Raw genomic sequence first — 17,860 nt, 5'->3', positions numbered from 1 at the left:
AGAAAACTTCCCATAGCCAGATTCAACCGTTCAAATTCGTCAAAAACCTCCAGGTAACTCTTATACTTAGCTTGGAATTGATTGTGACAGGTTTTAGGATTTTTGGTTGATGTTTCACCGTTGAAATTTTGTCCAAAATTTCCTTGCGGCGTATACGCGGGTTGGTGATATTGAACCCGCGTACACGTGGGCCCTATACGCGACTGTGTGCATAGGGACCCGCGTATACACCGCGAACCATTTTTGAACAAAAACTAACGGTCTTAAATCGATTTTTTCTCAGGATGCCTGTCACGTGGTGTGAAAGAGAGCACGCAGCAGGAGACAATGAAGTTATGAACAGTCCAGAAGCATTAGATGCCCTACGGTGATGCGGTTTGCTTAAATTTTTCAAATTGCCAAATATGAAAGCGAACACGCGTCTTCTTGAGATGCTCATTGATTATTGGGATGTCGATGAGGAAGCTTTTATGATTGATCAAATGCCGCTCAGGTAGAAGTGGAGGATATCTATTTTATCACGGGCCTTTCCCGAAGGGGAGAGGTAGTACAGTCCTAGGGTAGGACACGGAGTGCCCTCTCGATAGAGGAGTATGTACATATATACTGCCCGGGACATCCCAAGAAGGTTGGGAGCCAGATTTCCATCACACATGTGGCGAGTTTATCACTTAGGATAATCCTGTTTACCATGGCTTGAGTGAACGGATCATCCTCTCTGCATCAGGCGTCACGGCAAAACATGAGCGTGGCAGTTGACTGTCTCACTACTGTGTTCGACTGGTGTACTCCTCTGCTGGCCAACATGAAGAGCCAGCTCACTTCTATCAGGAGGGGTTAGACTAAAAACTTTGGATATGGAAGCATCTTGTGTACTTTCTTTTTCGAGAAGGTTCCCGCACTCCGCCCCAGGGTAGTAGTTTCCATCAGCACCCCACGCGATCCACGCACGCGCTAGTGGGCTGATCTGATGAAACGTCTAAGGGTGGGGAGGTCCCAAGGACTGCCTTCGATGATGACTTCTTCACTTGGTGGGATCAGTAGATCATCGTCGTGGATGACTACCCCTATGCTGGGCTGGATTTTCGAGGAGACCCTGATCTAGTGCTACCACCGAATGCAGCATGGGGCGAGATTGGTAAGATTTTTTGATTTTATGATTTTTTTGAATTTTCAAATATAATGATGAATTTTGAAAAATATTTTTGATGAGATTCAAATGACTGATATGATGATCATGTTCTAGACATCGGGCCGGTATGATCAGATGGATTCCCGTGGCATGGACGGCGTGGCCGAGGAGCCGAAGAGGCGGTTGCTGATACAGAACGGACTCTGAACAACGTCCAACGACACTTGGCGAGATTGAGCTGCCGAGTACCGATGGCAGTCATAGAGGACCTTCCTAAGGATATGCAGCGTCATGTGGTTGGCATGCCACGTGGCTGGGTTCGCATTTTTCGGCGTGTGGCCAATGCTATAGTGACATACTTAGACGCTCATCCTGAGCCGAGGCATTAGATATGCCGGACATGATTATGGGCATTTGAGTGCCAATTTTGTATATTTTTGGACACACATATGTACACTCGAGACGTTTTACGATATATATATATATATATATATATATATATATATATATATATATATATATATATATATATATATATATATATATATATATCTATATATATATATATATATATATATATATATATATATATATATATACAGTTCGACTTTTTGATGCTTGATTAGCGATAGAATCAGCTAACCAATTATGAGATCTTGGAATATGCAAATAATTAATATAAGTAAATGATCTTTGCAACAACCTCACCCTTAAATACTGGCGATATAAAGATGGATCCCGTACCCGATAAATGTTATTTAATTGAGACACTATCAATTGAGAATCAAGATATACTACCAACGAGTCGATCCCATGAGAGATTGCCTCAGATAATAAATTAATAACAGCAGTATACTCGGCCATATTGTTTGAAGCAGGACCGATGCACACGCCTCTTGATGCCATCAATTGACCAATTGGATAATAGAGTACCCAAGCTGCGGAAGCAAGATTCCGAGTGTGCTGACTAGCACCATCGGCGAACCCAAAATAGACCAAATCATCCATCAACACCTGCCACAGTAGACCAAAAAGTGTTGATATCAGAAAACTCTCGATGATATATGTACAAATATACATAAAATACAAAGAAACCATTGCCTGGCCGAAACTAAGCAAAGTACTTCTTTAGGTAGAGCCCGTTTCAGGGCTCCGCCAGTTTGCTTCCCTCGAAATCAATTAACTCATATGATCCTTTTTCTAAAACTCATTTAATAATGAAAGGACCGTACCACATAGGCTTAAATTTACCTGCCCCCAAGGCATCCTTATCTTGGTCATAGACCAGGACAAGGTCACCTTCAGAAAATACTCGAGGACAGACAGACTTATCATACTGTGTTTTAACCCTTTTCTTATAGGCCTCATTCATCGTGGAAGCATCTCGACGCTGCTCATCGAGATGTTCCAAGTGAACTAGGCGCTCTTCGAGACTCGAAGTCTCAGGAAGGAGCTCAACAGCCAACTTAAGAGATGGAATTTCACATTCAACCAGAAAGAGTCCATCCCATAAGCCAACTGAAAAGGAGTAAAACCAGTAGCCGTTTTGACGGAGGTTCGGTATGCCCAAAGAGCCGAATACAACATAATGTTCCAATTGGACCGATTTTTATCGATTGTCTATTGGAGTATCGTCTTAAGAGTTTTATTGACTGCCTCGACCTGTCCATTGTCCTGAGGATAATAAGGGGATGAATGCTCTTGGCGGAAACCTAATTTAAGAGCCAATTCGGACATCACTTGATTCTAGAAATGACTGCCATGGTCAGTGACAATCTCTCTTGGGATACCGAATCTTGAGATAACCTGATTGAAAAGAAACAAAGCTGCCGTGTCACTATCATTCTTATAAGTAGGCATGGCTTCAGCCCACTTCGTAAAGTAGTCTACAGCCACGATAATGTACTTGTGATTCGTCGCTGAAGTCAGATTACAAGTTGTAAAATCAATACCCCACTTGGTAAAGGGACCGACGGTGACAACGGGAAAAAGGGGAGCTGGATGCGCGCGCATCTTGCGAGTAAAAATTTGACACGGGTGACAACATTTGACCACTTCCACACAGTCCTTAAAGAGTGAAGGCCAAAAATAGCCAGCACGTAAGATGCGCTGGGCTGTAGCAAGCCCTGATAGATGACCGCCACAAGCTCCACTGTGGCAATCATTGAGCACAGACTCTGCTTCCTCTAAGGTTAAACAGTGCCGAAGGATTGTGTTATCACAAAATCAGGTACTGAAGGCTGCCAATCAGCAAGACTCTGTGTAACTGTTTCAAACCAAGCTTTTAACTAAGGCTTAGCCTCCTTAGTCTGAGAGGGATCTCTCATAGGTTATTGATATTGAACAAGATGGCTAACTCTTACAAGACACATGAAAAATGTACTGGCTGGACAGAATTGCTTCCCATTGGGCTTATGGAGTCACTAATATCTCAGTAAACAATAACACAATCCTTTCATAGAAATCAGGGCACTTTACATCTAATGTTCAAACATAACTTACATGAAACACAGTTTGCCTAGGCATACAGGAAGTCAGAGCATGATTCATGAGTTCTGAGTGATTATGCATAAACCAAACTGTAAAAGAACATTAAAGAGAATAAAGCATCATACATTTGAACAATAAGATCTATTGTGAATCCTGAGAAGAAACAACAGTCATATGCATTACTGAAATCTGCTATACATAAACCAAAACAATCTTCTCCAAAAACATCCAACCCCCATTACATCCAAGTCTGATCTATATATAGGGATACATTCTTAACCACCTTGAGCTTCCTCCTCCAGCATGAGGGGAGCTCGAAGACTGCTATTAACTACTCCTATCTACTGTTTAACTAATTCATTAAATACATAAAGTGCTGATCTGTAATTACAAAGAGTCCTAATTTAATCAAAACTCAAATTCTGTCCTCCTCGTAGCATGATTCCTTCTTGATTCTTGACACCTGTCTTCTTTCTGTTTTGGCCGAGATAGCTTAGAGGAGAATGCAATGAACAAGTTGGCTTTGGATACTGGATGCGTTGATGGTTCATTAATCATCAAGATAAGTCCCCTGTTTTCCCGGTCCTTGTCTCCCATTATTCTTCACAAATTAAGTAACATGTTCCCAGCCCTTTAATTCCTCAAAAACTACGAGCATCACCATATTGCCCAATGTGTTGGAAGCCTTGTTGATTGAACAGGTGTATAAACCAAAATCTCCATATGCATTTCCTATCAGAACCCTAACAACCGGTAATAAAGTACCTTTAACAAAGCTTTCACTAAAGACAAAATATTTCACCTTTTCAAAAAGGCACACTTGTCATTCTCTGAATAGCTAGGATAGCCTCAAGTGGTCTCCCTTATGTCCCTTAGGCGTTTCCTTCAAAAATTTGCTGATTTCACCATTAAACTGTTTGTTTTCATCACAAAACAGCACCTACAGCAGTTTCGTAGCGCGCTACGAAACTGTTGTTTTTGCTAAAACAGAGTATATTTATATTAAGGCGTCCTTTGCTTGAACTTATGACTCTTTAGACTTCTTCTACAGCTGTCAGAGACTTAAATGACTTCAAAATAATGGAGCTTAAACAAAATTGACCAAAACTAAGAATGGCACCTTTTCCTTCAAATCAGTGAGCTAGTTGACCTAGCTGTATCTTCAAATTTGCAACCTCCTTCTTTAAGGCTTTATTTTCAGCTCTCAGGCTCATGTTCATCTTTCTGATGAGTTTAGCTTGCTTGAGGGCTGGAACCGTCCATGTATACACATCAGCCACTGAATCTACCTGACCCACTAGGTTTTTGCTACCTTTTAACACAGCTCTTCGGTAGTTGGCATATCTAACTGCAAGCTCCTTAGTAACATTCTTCACCTGGGCAACTTCATTAACATTCTTCACCTGGACAACTTCATCTTTTGCTGCTCCTGCTTGGTTCTTTATGGCTATAACATTTCCTCCTTGGGTAATAATAACCTTTCTGTTCTTGTCTTTATGCTTGACTGCCTCCACTGTTTTGGTCAATACTTCAATTACCTCTGTTCTGGGCATCTTTACAGCTATCTCTCCTTTATGCACTTTCTCAGTTTCTCTAACTTGTTTCCTTGTAATCGGTCTTCGTGGTTTGAACATAAACTCCTCACTAGGTTCATCAAACCTTAGTCTCTTCGAAGCTTTTGATTTCTTAGTGCTCTCAGGTGATGATTGAGTTAAATCAATATGCATAGGTTCAATATGCACCGGTTCTACCTGCTCAAACTCAATGGCCTCAAGCAAATCACTTAAGCTGGCCTTTGATATTGGACTTTCCTCAACAGCTACTGATTTGCCCTTCTCTTTGCTTAATTGACACCTGGTCTTTACTCTTGATACCTTTTCAGACCCACTTGATCCAGGTGCATCTTTCTTGTGCTTAACCCTTTCTTTTAATGATGGCTGAGATGTCTCTTTAATAACCAAGGGCTTTACTGGTTTTTTCAACTGAGACCTGGTTTTCTTTTTATCCTTAGCCTCCTTTCTTAGCTCAGCTATTGTAGGTTCCTCCACTGATTCTTCTCTTTCTTTAACCGGCTGTGGGGTGAGGCCTGTCTTACTCTGAAAACCAGCCATATAGATGAAAGAATTCCAATCCCTACCAATTTTCTGAAGACCATCCAGCACTAACAGTTTGACTAGACCATGGTGAAATAATGATGTCTCACAATCATCCTTCCTCAATTGGACTTTGTCACACATCTTGCTGAGGCTACGAAACAAGTAAAATGGAATATCTATAGATGCTTTACCCGTAAAATGCAGCAACAACTTAAAATGATAGGAATAAACCTTATTATATCTGCCCTCACAGGTTAAATACTTTTGAATACAGTTAAGAAGCATGGCATAGTGCTCCTTAACATAACTTCTAGGCACAACCTTGGTTAGATCTTCATTCACATAGGCTTCTTTCAAGAATTCCTTGCAGGGGTTCATATCAAATTTGAAGTTTTTAAACCACTCCTGCCCTCCTCTCGGAATCTCAGTTACATTAGCAATAGCCTCTGGAGATACTTGGAATTCTAACATAGACACTTTAGAACTTAAACCTGTAAAGTTCAAGGCAAACTCTTTTGTTACCTGAGTGTGGCCACCCTTCAGCTTTTCACAGAAACTCCAGCAACCAACATCTTTGAAAGCCTTTCTTACACCTTCATCTCTTAATGCAAGGTCCAATCCTTCAGGCTCTGCCCTCTGACATCTTCCAGACTAATGCTCCTTCTTCTCCATTCCGCTTTTGAAATCTTTCGCACAGACACCGCCAACCTCAACTCAAATGGCAAATTCAAATTTTAGAACGCAGGCTCGCTTGCAACAGGCTCTCTTGAAGAAGAAACTCGGGCTCATTTGCAATTCAATTGTCTTATCATCCAAGCGGGTCAGTTTATGCATCATTAACAAACATCATAACACAACCATGCATGACAAAACCGTTTGAATGATTTTTATGTGCGTGGCTATGAACCTATTGGTGGAGTGATGGCTCATAATTGCTTGGAAAGAACGCCAACTGACAATAACCGGACGGACACAATGACTCATCCCCAGACATGACACTTCAAAAATCTGCGCTGCAAAATCCCCGAATCCGCGATTTCGTAGCGCAGATAGTTATAAATTAGCAAAATGCGCTGCGAAATGGCTGGATACTGACGCGCTGCGAAAAGGTTAAAACATCATTGCGCTGCAAAATCAACCAATAAAACTGCGCTGCGAAAATACGGAAAGGACCAATGACGTATACAAGATAAGACATGTCTTATACAATCATGATGGAGGATGACTAACGGTATTTGAAAATGATTCACATCAATATCCTTTAGAAACATGACCCCTAAGTGGTAAACATAGGACAACAACCATTTGACACCCATTTTTGACAATGAAATTTTTTGGACAAAATTTATGTACATGTGACTGCAGTTCTAGGTGATAACAGATTGAATCAACCCCTCAACGGTATAATGTGTCACCAATGATAACATAATTTTTAGCCAGGTGACATAATTTTCGACGTTCATCCTTGGAGAAAGTAGAGGGAAACTTCGAATTCTGGAGATAGACAATGATATCTCCATACCAAGGGTCGAGTGAAGAGATGAGGAATAAATGTTCGTCAGGAAAACTTTCCTCATAAACAGTATCCTCTCCACAAGGAAGCTCAGAAATTAGCTCCGCGAAAACCATGGATTTCTTAGACTTGGCAGACAAGAACTCGAGATCGAATTCTTGAAAAGTGACTATCCATCTATTATATTTGCTCCCAATCACTCGCCTACTGAGGACAAATTGAAATGGATTGACCGCCGCTAAGACAAAAGTTTTTCATAGCAAGATATAATGACGAAGCCTCTGGACAGCGTGGACAACTACCAAGGCCAACTTCTCAACTGGAGAATAGCGGAGTTCAAGACCTATTAAGCCTTGGCTCAAATAATAAATCACGTGCTCGGTGAGAGCATCGTCTTCCTGAACGAGAACCATACGAATGGTTGATTCTGCTGCAGCGAGATATAAAAGGAAGTCTCTACCATAATCCGGTGGACTCAAAAGCGGGGTAGAGACTAATGCATTTTTCAAAGCATCAAACGACCGCTGCACAAAGTCATCCCACACAAATGGAACTCCTTTTCGTAGCAAATGCATAAACCCTTTAGTGATCTCGGCATAGTTTGCTATAAACCGTCTTAAGAAATTAGCCTTCACTTGAAGACTTTGAAGTTGTCAAATTGAGGACGGGGGAGGCAACTGAATTATTGCCTCAAACTTGAAGGGATCAACCCGAATCCCTTCATTGGACACGATGAACCCTAACAACCGACCGGACATAACTGCGAAAATGCACTTGTTGGGATTCAATCTGATTTTATAAAAACGACATCGTTCAAAAACCAATCGAAGATGACTAGGATGATCAGTTCTCTTTCGAGAACGAGCAGCGAGATCATCCAAGTATGCCTCGATGACATGTTTGATGTCGTGGAAAGCATATGACATGGCCCGCTGAAAAGTGGCTCCAGCATTTTTAAGACCAAAAGGCATATTTCTATATGCAAAGGTACCCCAGGGACATATAAAAGTTGTCTTATGTTGATCTTCAAGACGGATAGAAATTTGATTATAACCCGAAAAACCATCCATGAAGGAAAAAATTTCATTACCCACACACTCGTCGATAATCTGATCAATGAATGGCGTGGGGTAATTATCTTTCGGACAAGCCTTGTTTAGGTCCCTAAAATCGATGCATACTCGGATTGTTCCTTGCCTTTTATCCACAGGGACTGGATTAGAAACCCAATCAGTAAGAGGAACAGGGTATATAAAACCCGCCCTTAGCAGCTTCTCAACCTCAGCTTTGATAGCTGCTGCTTTCCTAGGGTTAACCGGCCGAAGCCTTTGACGAACTGGTTTCGCATTTTCATACATCTTGATCTCATGTTGAACTATAGAAGGATCAATGCCAGGCATTTCTTCATAAGACCAAGCAAATACATCACGATATTCCTTAAAAATATCGGTGTAGATTTGAATTTCTTCAAGGGAACACTCAATTCTGATGAATATATTCTCGATGACGCTAGGGTCCCTAGAGATGTTTATAGGTATCTTTTTTGAAATTACCGACATATTACCTTCGGCACGAATGTGTGCTGGAGCCAAAGGGTTTGACACCGTACAAACATCACTAGTGAGGAGCTCGGAGAATCTAGATTCTACTTCCTGCAATGGAGGAAGAAAGTATGAACGATGGTGTAAATCTTCCCAAGGTCGATCTATACCCATCATTACTTCGAGGATTGCTTCTTCAGAAGGTAAAACTGAATCTAAGTAGTCCAAGACAAAGGTAGAATCAAGGCTCCAAGCCGGGGCCACATGACCATCTAACTCCTCTTCAGAAAAAGGAGTAGAATGGTTGTCTGCAGAGTCTACGATAGACTGATATTTAAGTTCAGCTGCAGATATAGGGAATGCCATTCCATTTGCTTGTCCTTCAACTAATGTGGTCGTAGGTGAAGGCAAGGTCCAAGGGTCTGAAAACTAACGAGTTCGAAATAACTGTTCTCGAGGAGACTCCTTAGATGATGAAATAGCATTGATTTTAGCGAAAGGAAAGGGAAGATCAAATGTACCCATCAATGAGGAATACATCCCTACTCCTAAATTCTCAGTCGGTGGGTGAGGGTTATCCACTAAAGGGACAATAGAGTCAGAGCTTGCTTGAGGATCGACTGGACAATAGTCCAATTGATCAACCTTAACGATTTTCCCCTCATGAGGAAAGCAAATGACACGAAACATAGTCTAAACAACGGCATCGATCTCGTATACCTAGTTCCTTCCTAATAGGAGATTATAGTCTAGGTTAGCGTTTACGACCTCTACTTCAATATTTACGACCTTTCCCCCAACACATATAGGAAAGGCCGGGATAATCCCATGCGGATTATGAGAATGACCATCAAATGCAGTCAAGATGGTGGGTGAAGGAACAAGCGAAGGTGATCCAATAGCCTTCCAGCATGACATCGACATGACGCATGTGGAAGCTCCTTCATCTATCACGGTGTGAAAAATATTGATTTTTCGGTATGTAGACTTTATTTGGAAATCCATATGATGAGGGAGTCTTTTTGTGACATTTAACATGTCAAAAGTGAGCACTAAAGAGTTAGCTAGATCGACTGCTCCAATCGCGAAGATTAAAGCACTTCTCTGAGCTGGACATGACTGGAGAACCTCTAAAGTGGACATGGCGCACAGACTCTGAGCCAGATCCTCCAAAATGGAGTAATTTTGGGTGGCCCTAGCATTAGGATTAATCGTCGCACGTTTAGCGGAACCTTTCGGTATCCGTGGTATAGTCTCGACAGGGGGTTGCTCAATATGAAGGTCAGTACTTCCGGGAACAGTCTTGTCTTTGGAAGTTTCGGCTTCACCATAATCATGTGATCGAGTAGCCACATGGACATTAGAACCCATCATGAAAACATTTGGCGATTTTTCCCCTTCCTAGTTGCCCCCAGCGGAGGTTCCAGGGTTTGAACTTGCGCCAGCAAGAAGTTGCTGCCCTTGGGGAAATGGGTTGGTTAACACAACTTGAGAACTAGAAGTCCCTTGCTGTCCTAACAAGCACTGAGCATCTTCAATCTTAGGGTAGAGATGAGTTAGATGGTCTCCACTGCACAATTTGCATGGAAACTTGACTTTCTTTCTCGACTCATTTCTACCACCACCAGCGCTGTTGCCAGATTTATTTGCATCAGGTTTCCCATCCTGGTTCTTTCTCTTACCTCGTCCTTTCTTTTTCCCATTGGAATTTTGATTTCCTTTGGCGTTATCAGATTGGACGGAATTTATTGAAGAATTTTGGGAAGCGGGGGGATTAGACGATGTGACTTGGTTGTTAGAAGCAGCTTACAAGGACAACTGCTGTAATTGATTCAACAAGTTCACTTAGTTGTGTCTACTGACCCAACGATACCATCCGCGTGTGGACCTGGCTTCGACTTAGCTACGTTAACTGTAGATCCAGGAGCATCTGGCAAGTATTTTTGTAGGATCCCAGACTGAGAGTAGATCAATTCTAATTGTTGGGCCCTAAAAATGGCTTGCTTCTCAGAATAGACCCCAGACATGGAGACATCCTTGGAGATCTCGGGTTGTAACAACTTCAAAAACCACTCGAGACAGTACTCCGGAGGGATTTCGGCTTTAATGAGCCTCTTTCTCCGTCTCCATTCTTGAATATGGTCAGAAATGTGGGTTGCCTTATCCTGACGAAAGGTGGCCAGAAGTTCAGTTCGGGCATCATAGCGGACAGGCAACTGGAAATGATTTAAGAAAATATTGGCTAAGTTAGAAAACGATGTAAAGCTACCCCCTGGTAACTCTATATACCATTTGGCCACATTACCAGTCAAGGTGCGCTGAAAGAGTCTCAACCTAATCGAGTCATCGATAAGGGAGTTAGATGAGCACCACAAATGGAATGTGGTTACATGGTCACCTGGGTCCTCACCACTCTTCCCTTCGAATTTTGGAATGTCCGAAGGGAGTTTGGTTGGGACCGGAGGCCAGGCCGGATTGTACTTGATTGGGTCATTTGTTAACTTAGTGAGATCTGGCAAGTTTAACGTTGCCAGAAACGGAAGCCTAGGAGGACCTTGGGGATTCCACCCAGATTGGGCAGAACTCCCAAAGTTTGAAAAGATTGTCCTGGAATTTGAGAGGCACCAGGCTGCCCGAAGTAACCAGTAGAACCGGCTAAACCAAAAGGCAAGCCTTGTGATCTAGCAAAATTCGGAGTTTGACTGACTCCGACCGTATAGCCTCCATAACCAGCAAAGTTTCCTCCTAAAGGATTGTAAGGAGTTGATAACCCCTGATACGGATTCCAAGCCGAAGCTAGAGGAGGAATACTTTGAAACGAACTAACTGTGGAGTATGGCCTATTCCCTTGTTGGCCGACAAACGGATTCCCAGTTCCCGCGCTACTAACCCCAGGGTTATTCCAACCTTGGAAAGGATTGCTGCTTTTTCCTACAGAAGAAAAAGGCATGGATCCTACTGTCGGGTTGGAATGTGGTATATGACCACTTCCAAAAGGAAAACCCTGGAATGAAGCCGATCCGCCCATCATGGACGTAGCAGCCTAAACGGAACCGATGGAATACCCTGTGAATGGGTGCCAAATGGGAAGAATCCAGTACCAAAAGCATTGGTTTGGGCATTTCCACTCTTGGACGGAATGGAGGTAGACCCAACTAAAGATGTGCTAGCAAAAGATCCAGACAAGGAAGCAGAGGAGATGGAAATGGTTCCTCCCCCTTGCACTGATGTTGGGGTTTGCATAGTCGTAGCACTTGTAGAATCCATGCTTCCAGTAGTGGTCATCGATGATAAGCGTGTAGCGTAACCTGGACTTGACGGTCTATGCGTCGGAGTCCCAACATATTGCAGTACGTCTGGATGACTAGATGGTAGTGGAGAATTCGGAGCTACTAACGACTCTGAGAGTTCTTCTACCTCTATGTTATTCTCCGCTTGAAAGAGAACTTGAGAAAGGACTGGAGTGTCCCTCTCTTGTTCAGAAGTGCCAGGCCTTGCTTGGCCGCTAATGCCCCCGAAAGGAGGATCAATCCTCGATGCGTCAGCCGGCGTCGGACGGAACCCACCGGTAGTATTGCCTCTGCGCCTTCTAGTAGAAGGCTCTAAACTTGGTGGCGAAAGACCACGAAGTCTTCGAGACCATCTAGGAGATCGGTCAGCCACTTTGAATTTTTTGTTATGATCTAACTAAAGACTCAAAAAATTGAAAGCTAGGCCAACGAGGAGCACAGAGCACACACTATAAAGTCCCTAAAGATACAGCCAGTCAAACAACTTCCAAGTATTTTCGCTCTGGGTGATTAAGACCGGACACCAAAATACGAGAAAGTGAAATAAGGGGCCTTCCGAAGGTAGTCTGGGATGATGAGGGCCTAGTGCTATCAGCGAAGGTATCAGAGGAAGTTATGCTGACCTCCTAACAACAGCCTGCACCGGTGCAAGCCCCCAAGCTTCGCAAGGGTGCCCTCCAGTAGTACTGTCAAGAGTGATGCAACGTCAACCTCAGGTGCCACGGGATTCCCCTCCGCAGCCACCTGTGTAGTTCCCTAGGAGTAGCAACTATGGATACCAACTCGTCGCAGAAGCCAGGCAGAACAGTCGTGAGGTAAGTTCGAAAAAGTAGGAGAGGGGGTATCTCTCTTCCTTGTCTTCACAGACCCTCGTGCCTAACTCCCAGATCCTGAGCTTTCCTAGTCTTCCTAACACTATTGGATTTTCTCTCGTTATTCAGACTCCTACGTTTGACGTTTATATGGCCTTGGAGAGTTAACTCTCCACTCGCCTAATCCAAGACCCTAAAATCCTAATCTTGTTGGTGTAACTGACTAAAACAAAATGTTCTAGTGAATTTTAGTTAGCGCTTGATTTTATTAGGCTGTTCTTTAATTCACAAGGTAACGGAGGTGAAACTAGTGGTGTTTTTTGACGCAAAAGAAATTAATAAAAACTTAACTACATGCACATGCACTTTTTCGTTTTTCGATGAAGAGCAATTTCTATAGGGTTCAAAGGTACTTCTAATAGAACAAAATTTTCTTTTCTTTTCGTTAATTCACACTTCACACTCACAAAAGCTAACAAAGCTATGTATGCCTAAAAAGGGGATGCAAATCTATCCTAATGCAACAACTATATGTGGATGCAAGATTTAAAACTACTCTAAAAACAAAAATGAAAGTTGCTTGCTTATCAATCTTTATCTCGCCACTTACAATGTCTAGATGGAATATGAGATGCTACCATTCATTTCGTCTAAACACTAAAAACAAGTTCTAAGACAAACATAAAGAACTTTCACTTCACTAAAAGGAAACCAAATGAAAAGCAAGTTCAAGAAAGCAAAACTAAGATTTTCAAAAGATTTTCTTCAAAGCAACAAACAAAAGAGTCTTTTCAAAAAATGCTCTCAACAACACTAAAACTTGTGATTGAAGAATAGGCAATTAAAACACTTTTGCGAATCAACACCACTCAATGGATGAAAACTCAACAAAAATAAATGTGCTTGAAATCGCTCTTAACAATCAAAAGCAGTAATGAAAGCTTTGGCAATGAAAACCAAAAGATCAAAAAGACAAATTCCAAGAAAGTGTTAATCAACAACTTTCATGAAACAAAGAAGTGGATGGTCACAAAAAGCGGTTTTGTCAAGCAAACAAAAAGTCACCAAAAGCAAGATTAACACAAAGATTGAATTCAATATTCCTACCCTGATGAAACAGAGCAACCAAGATTCCTAGCAAGAAATCTTGCGTGCTTTAGCAAAAAACGATGACGCTTGCAATCAACAAAAACAAGACCAATACTCCTTATAATCAGAGAGAATTCAGAACAAGATGCTCGCTGTAAAACAAATAACTGATACTGGAAATGATTGTTTCGGACTGACTCAAATCACCAGACAAACCTTCAGAGACTAAAAAGATTTATAGATCTTGAAAATTGCAATATATACGCGAATGTACTTATGTACAGGTTGCGTGTATACGTGACTGTGTTTGAGGAAACCTGCGTATACGTGGGTTCACTCAAAGAAATAAGTGTATATACACTTCTGTATCTAAGAAAAACAACGTATATGAAAAGCTTCAAGAAAAATAAAAAAGACAAACTGAAGAAACTAGCAAAACTTAAAGTTCAAAAACAGACCAGACAATAACAGCAAGCAAACAAGGCAGCTGAGCCCTTATTGGCTTGAAAAGCACCCAAACTAGGAACAAAAAGAGTGTTGTCCCTAGTGGAGTTGCCAACTCTGATAGAGGGAAATGCTCCCCTAGGGCTTTTTGGGTTGAAACCCTAGTAGACTGAAAGTTATCTATTCAAAGAAACATGCATTCATACAGCCATTATGCTATTGTAAGCAAATTCTATTATAAGGGTACATACCTTTGGTCCTACGTTTGAGAAGGCCTTTACGGTCCAAACCCTTCTTGGATTTCCCTTCTTCTCTTTTGTCCTGCAAAACAACCAATTCAAAGAACACAACAGTACATGGACAAAAACTTATAAAGAAACCATCTTCATGTTATAAAGAAAGGTAGTTAGTTATGAAATCCAAACTACCTTTTATATATGAATTCTAAACATGAATATCATTAACGTAAAGAAGATTCATTTCGGGAACCAATACACGTGTTTCTTTTATTATAGACAAATAAAGTACATAAAAAGGAATATTTTCACCTGAGTCACCTTCAGCAGGCTCCAAGCAAAGCTTCCTTCCGGATCTGTTCCAGCCTCAAGCCTCTAACAAAACTCCTTCCATGACTCTCTCCATGATGTCATAAATAGTGGATGAACATCAACACACAAGGAAACAAAGGTTTCCTGTACAAATGGGAGAAGTGCAAAAGGCACAAGGGACTTCAGACTTGGTCAAGGGAAAAATCTCAGCATAATAACCTTTCTCTCTCTTCTCTCCTCCCTTAGGCCTTCCCTTTGAAGTCTTTTTATACCATCTCCAAAGTAGTTTTTTAGTTAGGATTTGGTTGGGAACAGTTGGGCCACGAGCACTAACAGGTGATCAGCAGGTAAAACCCGCGATCTCCGCCCGAAAATAAGGAGTGTTATATTCTTTCAAGTGTTTTAATACATACACGCGGGTTGGCTATACACATACCCGCGTATACACGCGTTTAACTCATGGAAATGTCGTGTATAAGGGATAAAACACTGTTTTTTAAATTTTAGGACCAGGTCTGGAAGGAGGGATTGCCCTAGGCCATGAGTACAGCATCACAAACCATAAGAGTGAGATTTGGAGCTATAACAATGAGGATGTGGGAGTTGAAGTTGAGAAGGTTGAAGCCTAGGGCACGGACTCTATTACTCAGTTGGTGGAGTATGTCTCTTTGTGAAATCCTAAGTCTAAGGTGCCAAAGGACATTGATGAAATTCAGACTCCCCTGCAAACCCCTCTGCTGCCGAACGAAATTGCTTTCGACGATCTGCACTGGGCATGAGTGCCACTGCTGAAACTTGAAGACTGGGACTTGGTAGACCATGAGAAGTTCCCACACATGGCAATCGAGCAGCTGATGTGCTACATCATTGGCACGAATTCGGGAATGACCACATTGGAGCCATGGAGGTGGCTCAAGGGAGTAGAAAAGGCAGGGTTTCTTAACCTCCTATGGGTGCCACACTACAACTACACCCCGGTAACAGTTTTGGTCATCAAGCAGCTATTGTCCTTGGTGCATGACGGGTGTCTGTGGCTAGACAAACTGATACGCATCACGGATAGGTTGATCCATCATATAACGTGATTTCCATATACAAGAGAGAACCTGGACATGATCTTTGGCGGAAAAGGTGGCAAACAAGCTCTCGCGTTATCAATGAAAGAAAAATTTAAGCTGGTGAAGAATTCATGCAAATACGCTATATCCAATATCTGCGACCCTATTGTGAAGGTAGCCACATAGATCTTAGTGGGGAAGGTAATGAGGAAGTGTCATGCCAATGAGGTGTCGGCGCCTATCATCGCGCTCATAGCACAGTACGTTGAAAGAGTCCAGTTCAACTAGTTGGACTACCTTCACGGAGAGTTCTTGGTGAAATTTTGCGAAGCACAAGAGCTCAGCAAGACATTCCACTATGTGTGGCTCTTGTTGTTAATTTTTCTAGTGGCATGGGAGCTGCCAAAGGATAGCCAGTTCCTTTCGGTCGTGCCAAACCTCCCTGAAGCAGAAAAATATGATTCAATGTGGGCGACCAAGGACACGCAGCGAGTCAGGGACAGTAAGATCTTTTGGATCTTGATGGAAATGAACATTCAGATGGCCATCAATCACAAGTCGTGATTGTCGCATATGGTGTATGCCAACCTGTAGGGCTACGTCGAATTTAAATCCAACTTCCATCGAATATCCATCAGGGTGCGGAAGGACCCTGTGCAGAAATGGTACAACTTGTCGTATTTGGAATGGACGATGCCATTGATGCGATGCTTGATCAATGGTCAACAGAGTGGAGCTCTACAACAAATTTGGCGGTGGGAAGAAGCAAGTCTGCCACGCAGAAGAAAAAGGACGAGGCCAAGATTAAGATAACACAACTAGCTGAAAAGAGGAAGAAGGAGGCTGCTGATAAGTCTCAAGCAGAGCGTGAGGCCACGAAGCAGACAGGGAAGAAGATAGGTGGGACAGAGCAAAGCTCTGATAAAGGTGCGAGGTCACCTTCACCTGAGACCGAGGAGGAAACAGATGAATAGCACGACGTGGACCCTCAGGAGACTTCCGCTCGCATAAAACACCCAAGAGAGCTGCAGAAGGAAGGGTTGAGGAAGAAGTCAAAGGCGACCAAGACCTCACTAGACCCCATCACATTAATAGAGGGTGATTTACATGATATCAGTGACAGAGTTAGGGATGTCACTACAAAGGCCCTGCAACAGTTTGAACAATAGCAACAGATCATCTTAGGGGCTATCCAAACAGGGCTGCAGGAACTGTAGACCCGCGCATTGCAGGCTGGCATGGTATCTACCAGCTTGGCTATATGCACTTCAAAGGCTGCCGATATGCTACGCACGAAGACTTCGAGTGCGATAGTGTTGTCGGAAGGAGCACTGACCATGGAAAATGAGGCTGATAGGCCCACTGTCAGCACCTTAAAGGGAGTCGGATTGAACCTGGCAGTGCTCCCATGCAAAGCACTCCACCTCTTGTAGGATGGAGTGATTGCAAAGCTAAGGGCTCGAGAGAATTGTGCCCTCTAGGTGATCAGTGAACAATGGATCAACAACGAGTAGATGGCCCTACAGAGAAATGTTTCCATCACCACTGAGACTAAGGTGACCAATCAAAGAAAGAGGATTATGCAGGTCCTTGAGGGGGCCTACCAAATGGTCCCATATTTGGCCATTCTAGAGGAGGAGCCAGTCGAGGTATGCATCTACAAGTTGGCCATAGGGGTGTGTGACACTTGGACTAAAATGGCGCGGGTTCAGTTGGAGTTGAACCTGCAAATTAAAGAGTTGCAGTTGAAGGCCCAACCTTCAACCCTGCCAGAAGTCAAGGAATAATGGGAAACCGCTATCATAGAAGCAATAGTGGCGGTGGATAGCACAGTAGCAGACTGCACA

Source organism: Pinus tabuliformis, chromosome Q, assembly GCF_031772625.1.
Source record: "Pinus tabuliformis cultivar Carrire ecotype Pingquan chromosome Q, CPIR1, whole genome shotgun sequence".
In the NCBI taxonomy this organism is placed as follows: domain Eukaryota; kingdom Viridiplantae; phylum Streptophyta; class Pinopsida; order Pinales; family Pinaceae; genus Pinus; species Pinus tabuliformis.
This window is presented reverse-complemented; position numbering follows the sequence as displayed.